At 45.7% G+C, this 15242-nt stretch overlaps 1 protein-coding gene across 4 annotated transcripts in view; it reads left to right on the top strand.

The window, feature by feature from the left end:
* Positions 1-2154: 2154 nt before the first annotated feature.
* Positions 2155-15242, top strand: part of SEMA4D (semaphorin 4D) — a 96322-nt gene continuing 83234 nt past the window's right edge. For 2 of the 4 annotated variants that reach the window (XM_051777328.1, XM_051777325.1), the window contains exons 1-2: positions 2746-2803; positions 3109-3158. The gene's annotated coding sequence lies outside the window, so the exon portion shown is untranslated. Of the gene's footprint in view, positions 2388-2744; positions 2804-3108; positions 3159-15242 lie in introns of those variants that run through there. The other 2 variants (XM_051777329.1, XM_051777326.1) reach the window with 2 other exon arrangements.

The following is a 15242-nucleotide window of genomic DNA, read 5'->3' as shown; positions in this document are numbered from 1 at the left end:
GGGGACAAGAGGGCCAATGGATCCTGGCCTGGATCAGGAACAGGGTGGCCAACAGGTCCAGGGAAGTGATTCTTGCCCTGTACCCAGCACCACCTCTGGAGTTCTGTATCCAGTTCTGGGCCCTCAGCTCAGGAAGGACATGGAGGGGCTGGAGCAGGTCCAGAGGAGAGCAACGAGGCTGGGGAAGGGACTGGAGCACAAGTGCTGTGAGGAGAGGCTGAGGGAGCTGGGGGGGCTCAACCTGGAGAAGAGGAGGCTCAGGGGAGACCTCATCACTCTCTGCAACTCCCTGACAGGAGGGGGGAGCCAGGGGGGGGTTGGTCTCTTTTCCCAGGAAGCAGCAGTAGGACAAGAGGGCATGCTCTTAAACTGTGCCAGGGGAGGTTTAGGTTGGATATTAGGAAGAAATTTTTTACAGAGAGGGTGATCAGCCATTGGAATGGGCTGCCCAGGGAGGTGGTGGATTCTCCATCCCTGGAGGTGTTTAAGGTGAGACTGGATGTGGCATCAGTGCCATGGTCTGGGAACCACAGTGGGGTTGGATCAAGGGTTGGACTTGATGATCTCAGAGGTCTTTTCCAACCCAGCTGATTCTATGATTCTATATTAATATCAGCAGCCAGTCCCAAAGGAGATTGAGCTGATTCTTCTGATGGTATAAATTACAGCAGTTGCACAAATAAAATACGATAAGGATTTTTTTATGCTGCCACCATATTTGCACTATCGATTTTCTGGCATGGGTTCAACATTTGATCCTTTTTTATGCTCTCCTGTTAAGACCCAGGCAAATCATCAGAAGTGGTTGTCCCCCTTCCTGGCAGGCCCTGGCCCTCAGCCCCTCCTGCTCCCCATTGCTATTGCCTCCCAGACCTGGGTATGACTATATTTTTCTCCATGCTTCATATCCAGTGTTTTGATGGCAAATGAATGTATTTGACGTTAACACTGCAATGGACACCTGTGGCCCAGTGTTAAGCTGGCCTAAGTCAAATGACCATTTTGAAAATGTTATGAAGTGAAGGGGATTCCCCAATGTTTTCCACACAATAAACTGTTCACTGGCTCTGCTAATACCCTCCTTCAAACCCTACTGTTTCAAAGACCCCGAAATATCAAAGTTGCCAGGTCTGGCCTTGCATCTAAACTTTCTCCATGTGGTATTATCACTATGACTCCATGTCCTTCAAAGGCTCCATTTCCTCAGTAATTTCTTCTTGACAGTATTTCTTATCTACAGCTAACGTGAATTATGGATATTAGAAATTGACTGTCATGTTATTGTAACACTATATACACACTGCGTAATGCTGGCATTAAAAGGTCAGCCAGTAAAGCAAATGCCAATAAACAAACAATATTTTGTTCAGTCTTGCTTAAATGACTCCTGCTAACCAAGCTATATCAATCCTATGACACTGGGTATCACCTGTTCCACAGTAATAAAAAGAAAAGCCCAGTCACCCATGTGTTGGTTCATGTCATTCATCACAACAGTCACACCAGGCGTGCACGGACACGATGGTAATCAATAACTCATCCGTGACTCAGCAGAAGGATCCCGGGTGAGACCTGTGCAGACACTGATCTATTTTCTTTGCCCCTTTAACACCACCGAGCAGGCACCTAGGCGAGCCTGTCTTTGAGGTGCAATAATTCCAGCACCGTCTGCTTTCGATGCGAGCTATTCGCATTCCCACGGCGCCGAGAGGCTGCATCCCAGGTGCGGTTTGCTCTGTGGTCTGCGGGCGAGCGGATCCATCCTGCCCGAGACGAGACGGGGAAGGGAACGCTCCTCCGAGAGGAGCAGGGCAATGCGACAAGTGTCACCGGGTGGGAGGAGGCGCGGCGGGTCCTGCTCGGCCCGGCGGCGCTGCGGGACAGCGCACTCGCTCCCGGCGGAGGCGCGGCGGCTCCCGAGCCCCGGCGGCTCCCGAGCCCCGGCGGCTCCCGAGCCCCGGCGGTTCCCGAGCCCCACAGCCCCCGGAGGCGCCGTGCGGGGCGATGCCAGAGCGCGCCGCTGACCCCGGGCCGGCCCGCGGGGCCGCCGCCGTTAACGGGCGCGGGGAGGGCAGGGCAGGGCAGGGCAGGGCAGGCAGGGCAGGGCAGGGCAGCACCGAGGCGAGGGCGGTGCAGCCCCCCGGCCGTACCCCCGGCAGCCAGGGCCGGGCCCGCCCCCCGCGCTCGGCCGCCATACTGCGGGGCAACCCAAACTTGTTACACGCGGGCACCAACTCCTCCCGCTCCCGCTCCCGCTGCTCCTCCTCCCGCCGCCGCCCTGCCCCTCCGGCGCGGGGAGGAGGGGGCTGCGCCGGCCCGGCCCCAGCCGCGGGGAAGGCGCCGAGGCGGGCGGGGGCCGTGCAGGGCAGCGCCGCAGCCCCCCGCAGGTAGGAGCGCCCGGCGGGGCCGGCCGAGCGCCGGCCCGGGGGGAGGAGACGGCGGCGGGGGGCGGGCGGAGGGAGCGGGCGGTGGCGGCGGCGCCAGGGCGGTGGGCGCTGGGGAGCGTCTGGCCGTGCCCGCCGTGCTGCGCCCTTCTCCGAGGTCGGTGCGGGGCTGGGGGGCCCGGGCGGGCGGTGCCGCCGCACCTGCGGAGCGCGGCCGGGGTCCGCGGCGGGGCGCGGGCGGGGGGCGCCGGGCGCTGGCAGCCCCCACCCGCGGCGCGGCCGCGGCGAGGCGGAGAGGAGGAGCCTCCCGCAGCAGCAAATGAGCGAGGGCTGCCAGGTTTATAAATCTGGTTTTCCTCCCACCTCCCCCGAGTCCCGCTGGCTCCGGCGCCAGCGACCGCCCGCCGCGGCTCGGCCAGGTGCGTGCCCGGGGCGGCCCCGGGCCCGCCGCCCCCGCCCGCCGCACCTGCCGCGGGGCCGGGCGCGCTCGGGGCGGCGCGGGCGGAGGCGAGGCGCGTTCGCGGGGCTGGGAAAGCGGTCGGTTTCCAAGTGCCGGCAGCCCGGGTTGCCAGGAGCGCGTCCGGGCGCTCCGGGGAGGCCGCTGTCTGTGCCGGGAAAGCGCCGCCGCGGCTCTCCTCGGCGGAGAGCGGGACGCCGCGCTGGGCGCTCGGGGAGCCGGCTGCCTGTGCTCTGAAGAGCTGTTGTGTGCTGTTTTATTTTTCAGCTGTCAGGAGAGTTAAAATCAGGTCTCCGCGGAGGTGCCCAGTTTGCAAGGTACGGGTGAAGTGAGAGTTTCCTGTCCCCGTTTGCCCTTGATCTAATTCTGAGGGGGTGTCCTCGCCGGCTCCCGGAGGTGTGGGCTGTTGGATGATGTTTTCCGCGTATACAAAACTACGCATCGTCGGCATTGAAGGGAGAAGGATTGAGTGGATGAATGCAGCCGTGGTAACTTCATTGTTGCAGCTTCTTTCAGTGACGTGACTGCCTTTAGCAGGGAGGGGAGCAGGAGCTTGCTCCTGCCTTGACGTGGGAGGGGACCTGATGGATCTGCAGGTTGAAGGGCTTTTTCAAGTCTGCTCTTTCATTTAATGCTGAAGCCTTTTCCTGTCTTCATTCATGTCTTTATTATCCTGTACCTCTTGCGGGGAGTTGTTACTTCGGCTGAAAAACGCGAAACATCACTTTTAAGTCTATGACATCCAGGTATTTCTAGTAGCCTCTGGAAATCAGTGTAGTTGTAAAGCCTCTTAAAAAAATATAAAATTCCTGCTCTAATTATCGGTAGGCTGTTGCCTGCTTTATGCCCATCAGGCTCAGAAATAGCTACTAATCTCATACTCCCTTTTGGATACCTGTATGAAGGTTTTGTTAGAGGACTGTTTAATGACTCCTTTTATTAGAAAGCGTGCGAGCTCAGGCGGTTACGCAAGTGCGCCTAAAGGAAGCCGTGCTGACTGCACGGGTGGCAAATGTGGAGGCCGTGCGGGAGTGGGAGTATCGTTTACAAACTGAGTTAGAACGGGGCATTGTAGGAGAGAGAACCGAGTAGCTCATGGGGGGTGAAACATTCCCTGCTGTGCAGGGAGAAGTGTTGGCACAGTGTGCCACCTGGCATGAGCAGGCTGTGTATGGGGTGGGCACTCGTAATTCTTTACTGTAGCTGAGATGGGGTACAGGTGAGTTCTCCACTGGAAGCAAACGAGTGGCAAGGGAACGTGTTTCTACGTGTATCTTCTTAAAAGAAAAACAAACAAAAAAAAAAAGCTTTGTAAATGTGGAGCCGGATCGACAGATGAAGCCTGGCTTTACTGGGATCTCTTGGCCTGGAAAGGAAATATTTCACCATCCCACCTCCCCTCCCCTGAAGCAATTACTTTATATACCCTTTGTGATGGTCAGGGATCGCTGCAGAATCTGCTGACAAAAGCTGCTTGCGTTCATACCTACTGAAATAGGTCTACAGCTAGGTTTTTAATTCTTTTTTTTTTTTTTTTAAATGAAAGCCATTATAGGGTGGTCACTACTTCCACAGCAAATGAAGCATTTGATGTGAATGGATCTATTTCAAAACCAGAACACTGATTCATAGGTTTTTATGGACACTGTAAGTAGAGGTGTGCCCACAGACTTCATTTAATATGCTGTGTTGCCATCTCTTTGCTGGTATATTATGATTTAGTCCCTTTTCCTCCTCCTGTCCCTGTATAAACCTGATAACCTTTTGTTAACCTGCTCTCATGGGTACAGCAGTACCGTGCCAAAGTGTTTGTTTTTACACCACTTAGAGGTCCTGCAAGGAGGGGAGTTGTTCTGGATGCTCTGATGCTTCCCTTGTTGGCCTCTCTCCTGGGCAGCTGAGCTTGAGAGTTACCTGCTTCATGCAGCCTCTTACTGGGGAGGAGCTGGAGAGGATCTGTCATCTGCCCAGGGCCTCTTGGCTGGAGTTGGAGACTGCACTGTGCTCTCTCTTGGGTGTACTCTCACCCTCTCTGCCAGCTGGCTTGGAGGGGTGTGTGTCGAATGAACATTCTGTTGTTAAAATACATTGTCTTAGATGTTTTCTTACAGTGAAGTCATGTCAAAATTGACTCCTGGTCTGGCCTGCTAGCATTAGATGTAATGCTTGAATATGCCACCTGGTTTGCAAAAGGTGTTACATAAGTCAGTAGATAGTTTTGACATACCCTGATTTTAAGGATGACTTTCCAAAGTGGGACTCTAAATCAATGGAAATAAAATCTTGGAACATTTCTGTCATAGTTATGCTGTTTTGGAACTCTGCCGGTTTTTTTGCTTTAGTTGTGGTTTTCTCCATGGAAAATGGACTCTCAAACCACAGTTGTTGCAATAGGGGTTTTGTAGATAATAAGAAAATAAAGTATTTATGCTGAATGTTCAGAGGAAGTTTTTTATCCCAGTTTTTGCTGTGCAGTGGTAACTTGAAATAATTGCCAGGGTTGACTAACATTTCTTATAAGCCTTCAGTGCTTTGAAATGTTGGATCTTCTTGGATTCATATTCTGTGATTTAAATGAGTTGAAAAGTAGTTTCTGAAGGTACATTACCATGAAAGTTTTTCATGAGTGGTTGCTGATCTACTGTGCTACTTAGTAAACTGGGGTTTAATTGACTATAGACATGACTGAGAATTTTTCACAATGCTTTAGTTTCAGAAAAAATCATTAATTTTTTTCTGGGTGGCACGTGACAATGAGGTTGGAGATTTTAAGATGACAACAAAAAGAAGCAAAGCAGGTCTTTAACTTCTCTGAGTTATCCATTAGAAGTTCCTCTTTTTTTTTTTTTCCCCACACATGTATATAAATTACTGTGTTGGAAATTTAAAGTGGGAATTCAGATTTTCATTATTACGTTAGTATTAAACACTTCGGGGAGGTTGGTTTTTGTTGTGCCTTGTACTTAGCTGCTGTATGCCGTGTTTAGTCAGCTGAAGAAAGGTATGCCCAGTTGGGAAGTTGCATAATAAACAAGGAGGTGGGAAGTGCTTTTGGCTTTTTATTTGATTCTTCTTTCTCTGAAGCTTTCGCCCTCCTTCTGTCTAGCTAGTCATTCCTCCGATGATATAGCAGCCTTTTATAAGACCTTCTTCATCTGGCTTTGCATAGTCCTGTGCTGGAGTGTCTAGGTAGATAGGTAGAAGAAACGCCTTGAAAAGAATGAGGAAAGTCCCACTTATGTTACTTGTGTCTCAAGTTTTGGGGAATTGAAATGGCTGTAGAGTTGCTGTACCACGAGGAGCTTGTGAATGCCAAAAGGCTGCTGCTGCTGCAGCTTCCATTTGGAGGGTTAACTCACCTGTGAGTTGATGTAGCTGTGCAGGCTAGGTGTGGAAAATGTTTTAATTGTGTTCCTTATGATATGAGGGCTTCGTCTTTGTGTCTTGGATGAATTAGTGAGAGGAACAGAAATGACTTTTTCTTCTACCACAGCTCTTCAGCTACAAAGAGTAGCACCTCATATTTCAGACTGATCTGTGCCATCATCTTGGATGATGGGGAAGTTACAGATCTTGCTATCCAGAACTGGATTAATGAGCTCTTGCATTAATTGTATTCTGGCCAAAAAGCTTTTATGTTCTGGCTTTTATCTGCCTCTAAAATACCAGGAATGCAAAGGGCTGTTTAGCTTTCTAGGGGTGCTGCTGCAGCCTGCCTTCACTATGAGGAAGCTTAGTGCTTGCAGTAGGAAGTGTGTTGTGCTCCATATCTCTGAAAACGGCATGAATAAATAAGGAAAAACTTATTTTTTGTACAGTTAGTGGTTTTTTGTTTGCTTTTTTTTTTTTAAATAATGGGGTGGAGGAGAATGAAAGACTTTTTTTTGAACGAGAGGCATGCATGTTGTTTGTAGTTCTGTAAGTCTGAGATTTTTGACAAATAAGTGTTTTAAAGCACTGAACTGCAGCCTTTACTTCAAGAGAATGTTCTTACATGCCAGTTTTTGTGGCCTGAGAGGGAAACAAAACAGATGGGAAAATAATAAAAACCTGGACTATAGATGTAAGCAGATAAGGAACTTTTCTAAAGATGATAAATAAAGTTAATTGAAGCCCATGTATCAAGTTTAGAATAAGTTTGTTGGTAATCTAAAGTAGCGTACCCAATTTCTTGTCTTTGCCTGCTCTTCCACCTATTTCTTTTTCTCTCTGTTCATGTACAGCAGTGAACACATAATCCACCAGGCATTTTCTGCACTGATCCTCTTAAAAAATTAGTATTAGCCTATATATGAGGCAGGCCAAAGAGGATTGAACACTGCTGCAAAATTAGTACCTGTTGGCCTCATTGCAAGGGCAGGCAAGTTCCCTTTCTGTTATGAGGAGCTTGGTTGTGTTTTCTGTGCAGGATTGTGCATGCTGAGCAGATGTGTAGGGGATGGAGCACGGATGTGGAAGTGACTGGGAAACTGTGACTTTGTCAGCGCGTCTGATTGCTCATCTGGGAGACATGCAAAGCAGGGGAATTTTTAGGGAGATGGGCAATGCTGGGAAAGCAGGCAGAAGAGTAGAAACTTCTGCAGACTTGGTTAGCTCTTTGCTGGCGTGCAGCAGAGACGCCGAAGCTAAAGCAGGTCTGACAGAACTTGAGTGAGGCAGAGTGGGAAGTCTGGTGTTCCTCTGTGCTTGAATAAAACACACAGATTTGGTCCAGGTCCACACAGATTTGCATGCATTGCAAATGGCAGAGTAGGGGAAAAAAATTGCATGAAACGTGATTACGGTTCTTGCTTTGTTCAAGAGTGGTTTTCAAGGGCAGGCTTTAACTGTGTTTCTGCTCAGTTCTCCTCCTTCTCCCAGTATAAAGCAGGCATTCTTCTTGCCCCAAATAATTGTTTGTATATACTCATTTGCGCTTTATTTTTTTTTTTAATAAATAATACTGTATTAACATTGTCATTGTACATACAGAGAGATGCATGGAAACATGGAGGCTTTTTGTTTTTATAGAATGTCTTTGTTCTCATTTCCACTGAACGAGATAATGAGTTCAGTTTGTTTGTTAATGGAAAAACAATGCAGGATGTAGGGAAGAGACCTAGAGATGTGCAAGCCTTTGGATTTGTGTTTGAATTCTCCCTCCATGCAATTTGGATGTGCTCTGGAGAGAATGGAGCAATATAGACTTTTTAAAACACAAAGTGCACACTGAATCCGTGTCTTAATTCAGGTAACAAAAGTTGTGCTTGGCTTTGGTTAGGTTTGTTGTGGTTAAACTTGTAAATTTTAAATACTTCAGAAGGAGCTGTCTCTTGTATTGCTTAGAGTGCTATAGGCTGGTCAAAGCTCGTGTGGGGACACACTGAATTTAGTAATTTGTCTCTGTAAGATGCATTACTTCCCATGTTTGGTTTGCAGGTCATCTCTTATAGCAGGAGAGATTAAACTGGCTGTGCTGTGTGTTGTTTGGGACTGTGATATGCACATGGGTAACACTGGTTTGTTTGCTGGAGTAACACTGACTTGTGAGAATGTATGCCATTATGATATTTTACAGATACCCTTCTCTGTGCTTTTACTTCGTCTCATAATGCTCGAAATTCGTTCAGAAGACATTTATTAAATCACATTTAAGGAATGAAATCCCAGTTAATGCAAGCAGAACACGTGGCTGTTCAGTGAAACCAGATGAGATTCCTCTTGCTTGCCTGAGGATGTAAGGAAGACAGAGTTTGTGGAAAGAGGCTGTACTGATCATTTGACCAAATATAATGGCAGGCTTTGGGACAATCAATATTCTCTTAACCTGATCTTATAAAATATTTATCACCTTTCTCTCTAAGCCCAATCTTAGACATTCTTGGCAGACTGTAATTCTTGCCAGACATTGCAGTGTGGGCTGTGAGATACTGCTGTGTGTAAGTCTGTAATTAATTTGAGTTTGGAAAGAATTGTGTGCAAAGCATTTAGAAACAGAGGAGTGGTCTGCACACAGAAGTTCATAATCAGGGCCCTGACCTTGCCAGCAGGTTTGTGTGGGTGGAGTGTAGCTGAGGGTGGGGATATGCCTGTAGGACAGGGGCCCTGCACAAGCATACTGTCCTGACCTCTCTCAAAAACAAATGAAAAAAAGCCCCAAACAACCAAACAGAAACAAAAAAACCACCCCAACAACAACAAAAAACCCAAACAACCCCCCCTCTCAAAGGAAAAAAAAAATCCCAGACAAACAAACCAACAAAAAGATCCCCAACCCTAAAGAAAACTCAAAAAAAAAATAAAATTGCATAACAGGGCAGTGATGCTCTAGTTGGCCATTTCGAATACAGAAGTCTGCTGGAGCAATGCTGTGCTCAAAGCTTTTTTCCTCTCCCACATATTTGTTGTTGCTTTTCGCAAAAAGTGCAATGGCCAGAGGCAAGAAATTAGGCACTCCTGTTTCCACTCAGCAACTGCATAAAATTACTAAGGATTTGCTGGGGGTGCATATGTATGCCCACACAGATCCCCATCTGTATTTGGCTGTAGATGTACCCTACCTGAAGGGTCCCTTTGTCAGAAATCAGAACCATTTGTCTTCCATCAGAACTGTAGGTGTAAAGGAAATAAGTACCTTTGGTAGAAGTAATACTCCCCCACCAAGAAACTGAAACAACAAAAAGCCCCTGCAAAGGCACTAAAAAGTATCTGTATTTTGCTAAGAAGTAAGAATTAAATTTTTCTTTGCTGTTAAAATACAGTCTTACTTAAATGAGAGAATGACTGCCTTTTTCTTCTTGAGATTATTGGGATTGTTCAAAATCTGCAGTTAAATGTTTAGATTCTTGGCCCTACTGGTAACAGATTTACTATTCAGTTGAATCAGACTAGGTTTTACTCAGCAAATAAACTGCCTTGAAAGGTTATCCTGATTATCTTCTAGGTAAGTGAGACATAGGATGGCCTTTTCATTTCACTTCTTTTGCACTGGGATTAGTTGTGAGGGATTGTACAATAAATATAGGCTTAAGAGCTTCCCTCTCTGTGCAGTTTTCTCTCTGCAAAGAATTAAAAACAAAGGAACCAACCCATATGTATAGATTCACAATATATTAGTAATTAAAAATATTTGACTAGCCATTTCCAGCGAGGGTGGACACTATTGGAATAGTTTCCGTCCTCAAATATGCAAATAAATTCACTCTAAATGCATCTGGAATCTTATCTTTTATGTGTTTAAGGGATTTGTTATTGCGATGTCAGAGGGGGTGAGACACACAACTGCACACAACTGCATAAATTAAATGTGTGTATTTGCTCACAGTATTAAGATGCTGATAAGAAGACATTCTCAAATGGTTGAATTTGCCTATTTGGATTTGATTTAAGATAAAAAAAGCATCTTCTTACATCTGTCTTGAGACGGGCCTTCTATGTGCAGGAATTGATTGTGGATCAAATGGTATGTGCTGATATTCAGGAATTCTGCTGAGGTTTTTTAGGAACATTTTTTCCTGCTTTAGTACTGACAGCCAGCAGGGAAAAAAGTAACCATTATTCAGAGCCTATCTTCTGTTCTCTAATGGTTGGCTTTTATGAGAGTTCAGTTCCTGTTGCTGCATGTCTGCCTCTGTTCTTCCTCATAGCTATGCCTTCATCTTCCTGGAATAGGATGCAGATTACAAATTTCTTTGCAAAAAGAAATTTCTCAAGAGATTATGAAATGACGCTCTTGATCAGGTGAAGCATCTGATGGCCTCTGCACTCTCAGGTTTCTGCTTAGTGTTTGCTGAGCAGGCTGTGCACACTGAAGATCAATTTGCTGCAGTGTGAAGGATGGTGCTGAAACAGGTCTGGGAGCACATCCTGGGGAATGGGCAAGGGCAGAAAAAAAATTTGTTGAGCAGGAGTAGTTGCTGTTTGTCTGTGGAAGGTGAGTGGAGTCAGCTGTGCTAATTTCTATGCACATAAATGGGCTTTGGGAGTCAAAGGTGCTGGTGTGACCCTGTCATTACATGGCACCCCAGCAGTGAAGGGAGCTTTGAGGTTCCCACAGAGGGATGTTGGCCTGCATATTTCCATGGCAACGGCCATCCCTTACACATTTATAACCTTTGATTAAGGATACAAAAAGGAGGGGAAAACCTTTTAAAAGTTAAAAATGTAAAGCTTTAACTAGATCATTTACTTTAACCATATCTGTTACTTACGTTCCTTGGAGTGTGGAGATTTTATAAGGAATGCAGCTGTCCTTTCCCCCCCATCTGCTAGGTTTCAAGGTGACTTTTGGGGATAAATGTGATGTTCTGGAGATGGCCATCTGACTTTGATCATAGCTGCACTAACATCACTCCACCAGTTTAGTTGCTATCTATTTATGTTAGTATATTTTGTACCTGAAGTCTGTTATGCGACGAGATTTGTGTCTCTGATAAAAGGGTTCAAAGGAAAACAAAAAACCAAACCTTAATTTTCTGTTGAATAAGACTTATTTTCAAAGACAGGGAGCGTGAGATGTACCCTGAATCTCAGTTTCTGAAGCAATATGATGGCTGATGCACAGAAGCCTTGTGCTTGTGGCGAGAGCAAGCTGTTCCTGCAGAAACTTGCTGTCGGCTTGCAAGCTGTGTGGAAGGGCATGTTTATGCTTGGTGTACCTTCACGTCTCTCCCTCCTCTACCTACCTGTGTGTTCTTTTCTTCATGCAGCAGCGGCCAGGTAGCAGTATTGTGAAAAAATTGCTCCCTGTTCAGGTCCAGTGTTCTCCTGGGTAAGGCTCAGATGGACCATGTAGCATTTCCTGGGAATTTGTTGCTACTGAAGAGCAGCGGAATTCTGCTGCCCATCACTTCTCTTGAATCATCCTTGGGGAGAAATACTGAATGGCTTGTGGATTTCATGTTTGTGCTACCAAGAGCTGAGCTATAATATCAGGACTAGTGCAGTGAGGGGCCTCTGAAGAGGGAAGAAATAAAACTGTGTTTCTTCTGTGCATTTGCTTTGGATAGCTGAAGTCGGGTTTTGCTTTGGACTGGTCAGTACAGACTGCAGGGGAAGGCAGAAGTGGCTGGCCATTACTGGAACTGCATATGGAGTTTCTTCAATATTTTGTCGTCATTTCACTCCTTTAAGAAGGAAGAGGTGTATAGATGCTGCTAAGCCCTCATGGTTGGTGACTGATAGTTGAAATGGACAGGGTTGGCTACAGCTGCCAAAACAGGGAGTTCTGCAGACCTGTTCCATCTGAATTGCTAAGGCTGAGTGCACTGTATGGTCAGTAGTAGCCCCATGTGCTGCTTCTGCCTTGACCATGAAGTGCCCTTCATGCTGCTCATGTGCAAACCTTTAACATTTCTTGAGGAAGTTTTTGGTACTGAAAGACTGAGTTGGTTACTGGGCCAAGTTTGTAGTGACTGTGCAAACAGGGCTGGATAGTTAGAAGGATGTTCTCCTTTATAAAAGAGAAGGAAAAGAAAAAACTTGGAGGGAAGGCTAGGTATGGATATTGATATTGTTAAGATATAACTATTGTTATTCTTAATAACAATAATATTGTATTGTTAAGATATAACTATTGGGATGTAAATAAAAGCAGCAGAGAATAGGTCATGCTGGTCATACAGGATTGTATGTCAGATGGACTTGAGTGCATAGTTACAGCATTTCCCTCAGCTTTCATGAATCAGAAAGGTGAGGTTTAGCACTAATCGCTGTGGGTTGTGTCTTTCTTTTTTTTTTTTTATAGTCAGAGGAGGAAGCATTGTTTTGGCAACTTTGAGCTTGAACCAGAGTTAAACAGTTGGATTTTAAGGCTGAAGTAACTGTTGGACCAAGTTGCCTTACCACCTGAACACAAACACATCATGCAAGTGCATACAGTTACACCCATGAAGAGTGTGGTCATTTTTATTTTGATGGAAGACTGCTGTCAGTAAAACACCAAAGTCACAAACACCTCCTCTCTAGGGGGGTCTTGTTCTAGTGGTTATCACCAGAGAAGCAAAGTTGTGCTGGTTTTGTCAGCTGCTGCTCTGGGGCAGGAGAGCATTCCCATAGCTGTTGTATGGTGCAAAGAGTGGAGTGGGGTAATGCTTAAGAATAGGAAACATAATTTATTAGCTTTTGTATCAGTTACAGCCAAGATTCTAACCCCTGATTTAGGGTACTGAAGAGTTGTTTGCAAGCTTTGTAAGGGTTTATGTCCTGTTCCATCAAAAGAGAATAAAAACAAGCAAGGTCCAGATAAATAACATGAGTTGAAACTGCCTAAAAGGCAGATAGAGATGTGTAGAGGTGGGGAACCAAGTGGTCAAAAATTACGAATATTGAAAGCACATGTTGGAGTTTGAAGATGGGTACACAGAATGCAAGACAGACCCTGATGATCCAAACATGTGCCTCTGGCTGGAAGGATGCTGTGGCAGCTCTGAACTCGTGTGTTCAGACTGTGGTGTTTGGGCAGCCTTGGTGAACAGTTCATCCAGATCCTGAAGAGTCTGTCTGGATAATGCTCGTCTGGAACAGATACATATGTAGAAGATAATACAGTAGCCTTTGTTCAGAATTTGCAGGCTTTTATGTTGGTTTCTGAAAAATGTTTTAATGGTCTCATTAAGAAGCACAGTGTGGATTTTCAATGTAGTACTTCCATTACAGGCAGTAGCACCATTAAAATGTTTGGTTAGATGTCCATGCAGGACTGCTGCCATGACTTCAAAACTTGTTCAGATGTGATCAAGTGACTGCAGCAGGCTCTTTTGAGACCCTTCCTGTGGTGTTGCAAATCCTTTGTGGTTGCAGAGTTCAAGATGTTCAAGCCTTGAGATTTAAGACTTGAAAATTGTAAATATAGTTGAGATTCTATATTTGGTTACTCAGGCAATATGCTGTTACTTTTTTTGCCACCTCTGAGTGTGTCTTCCGTTCACAGACAGAAGAACCTTTGTTTAGGCTTAAAATTAATCAAATATTGACAGTAAAGCCATAAGCATTTTATAGGCCATACAGTCTAAAGCTGGCATATATTAAGATTCCTGTGGGAAACAAGAAAAAGAAAGTTTTATTGCTGAGATATGAACAGTAATGATGCCTATCAATTTCAGCATTCAGAGAGAGAAAACACAGTTTTGAAGCACTGTGTTCGTTTCAGCAAGTCATTTTTTGAAAATGTATTGATGGAACTATTTGTACTGTTGTGAGCCAGAACAATGTCAGGTGGGTACTGCCTGTACTGGAAAAAAACAGCCTCATCATTTCCTGAATCATCCTGAGTATAGGAATGTGAAGACCAAAACTGTAATAAAAATGGGTGATTATTGCTCTTCACTCAAAGAGAGAAGCTTTTGCTGAAAGTCAGTTTAGTCTTTAATTCTTGATGTTTCATTTCCTTTACTTCAAAGCAGTTCATAAAAACATAGTCGATACCTTGCTTTTAAAGACAAGTGTATTCCATCGGACTTAGAATTCATACTTCATTAAAATGAAAATCACTTTAGTCTAAATTTCAATACCAAGCTGCTTAGAAATTGTTTTAATCTAAATTTTGATCTCAAACTGCATAGACAGTTACATAGGTAAAGTTGGTATTTTTGTTATTTTTAGTTAATAGCTTACATAAATCAGGTTATATATATAGCATTTCTAGCACCTAGGACAAAGAAGTATTGTATATAAAGCTTGCTTTGTAGTTGCCTGAAATTCCTAATGCTGTTGTGTACAACAAATGTACACATAGCTGTCTGTTGTCTTTGCAAATGATGTGTAACATTGGCACAGATTTTCCAGACTCATCACGCTGAACCAACAGTGGGATGTGTGCCAAAGGGTTAAGTGTATAGAATGAGAGGCAAGGCATGTTCAGGATGTTCAGGACAGCACCAGCAGCAGCGTGGTGATCTCTTTTCTTGGGCTTTGTTGTGACTTTGCCTAACGATCCTTAAAAACCATCCATTTACATTAGTGCTTTCAGTGCTTGGGTTTGTGGCAGAGGCAGGGGGTGGGAGGGTGAAAGCTGCTGGCATTTCATAAAATGCACAGCAAAACGTGTCTCATTTAGTTGAGAGGCTGTGTCTCAGCCCAGCTGTCAGCCAGAGGACTGCCCACAGGAATAAAGTGCCTGTTTTGGCGCTGGGCTTTGTGGCAGGTGGAATTGGGTGTGCTGTGGCTATGGTGGCATGTGCCTGGACTTTGGCTGTGACCCCCTGCTCAGCTCTTTGGCAGGAGGACAGAGTGATCTGGTCCAGAGTCTGAGGTCAGCTACTTGGGCTTTTACATCTCTGAGAGGTGTGTGGAACAGCCTAACTCTGAAACTGCTAAAGGGGGAGAGAACGTGTTAGTGGGGGTCAGTAATGAAGCTTTTTGCAGCTTGTTGTGGCCATCTGCAGAGCTGAGAATGTGCTAGTGAGGTTTAGAGCCTGTCGTGT

Source organism: Manacus candei, unplaced genomic scaffold, assembly GCF_025592945.1.
Source record: "Manacus candei isolate 608988 ecotype Guabito, Panama unplaced genomic scaffold, ASM2559294v1 h1tg000010l, whole genome shotgun sequence".
Taxonomy (NCBI): Eukaryota; Metazoa; Chordata; class Aves; order Passeriformes; family Pipridae; genus Manacus; species Manacus candei.
Note: the sequence above shows the minus strand (reverse complement) of the source record. Positions and strands in the feature narration are given on the sequence as shown.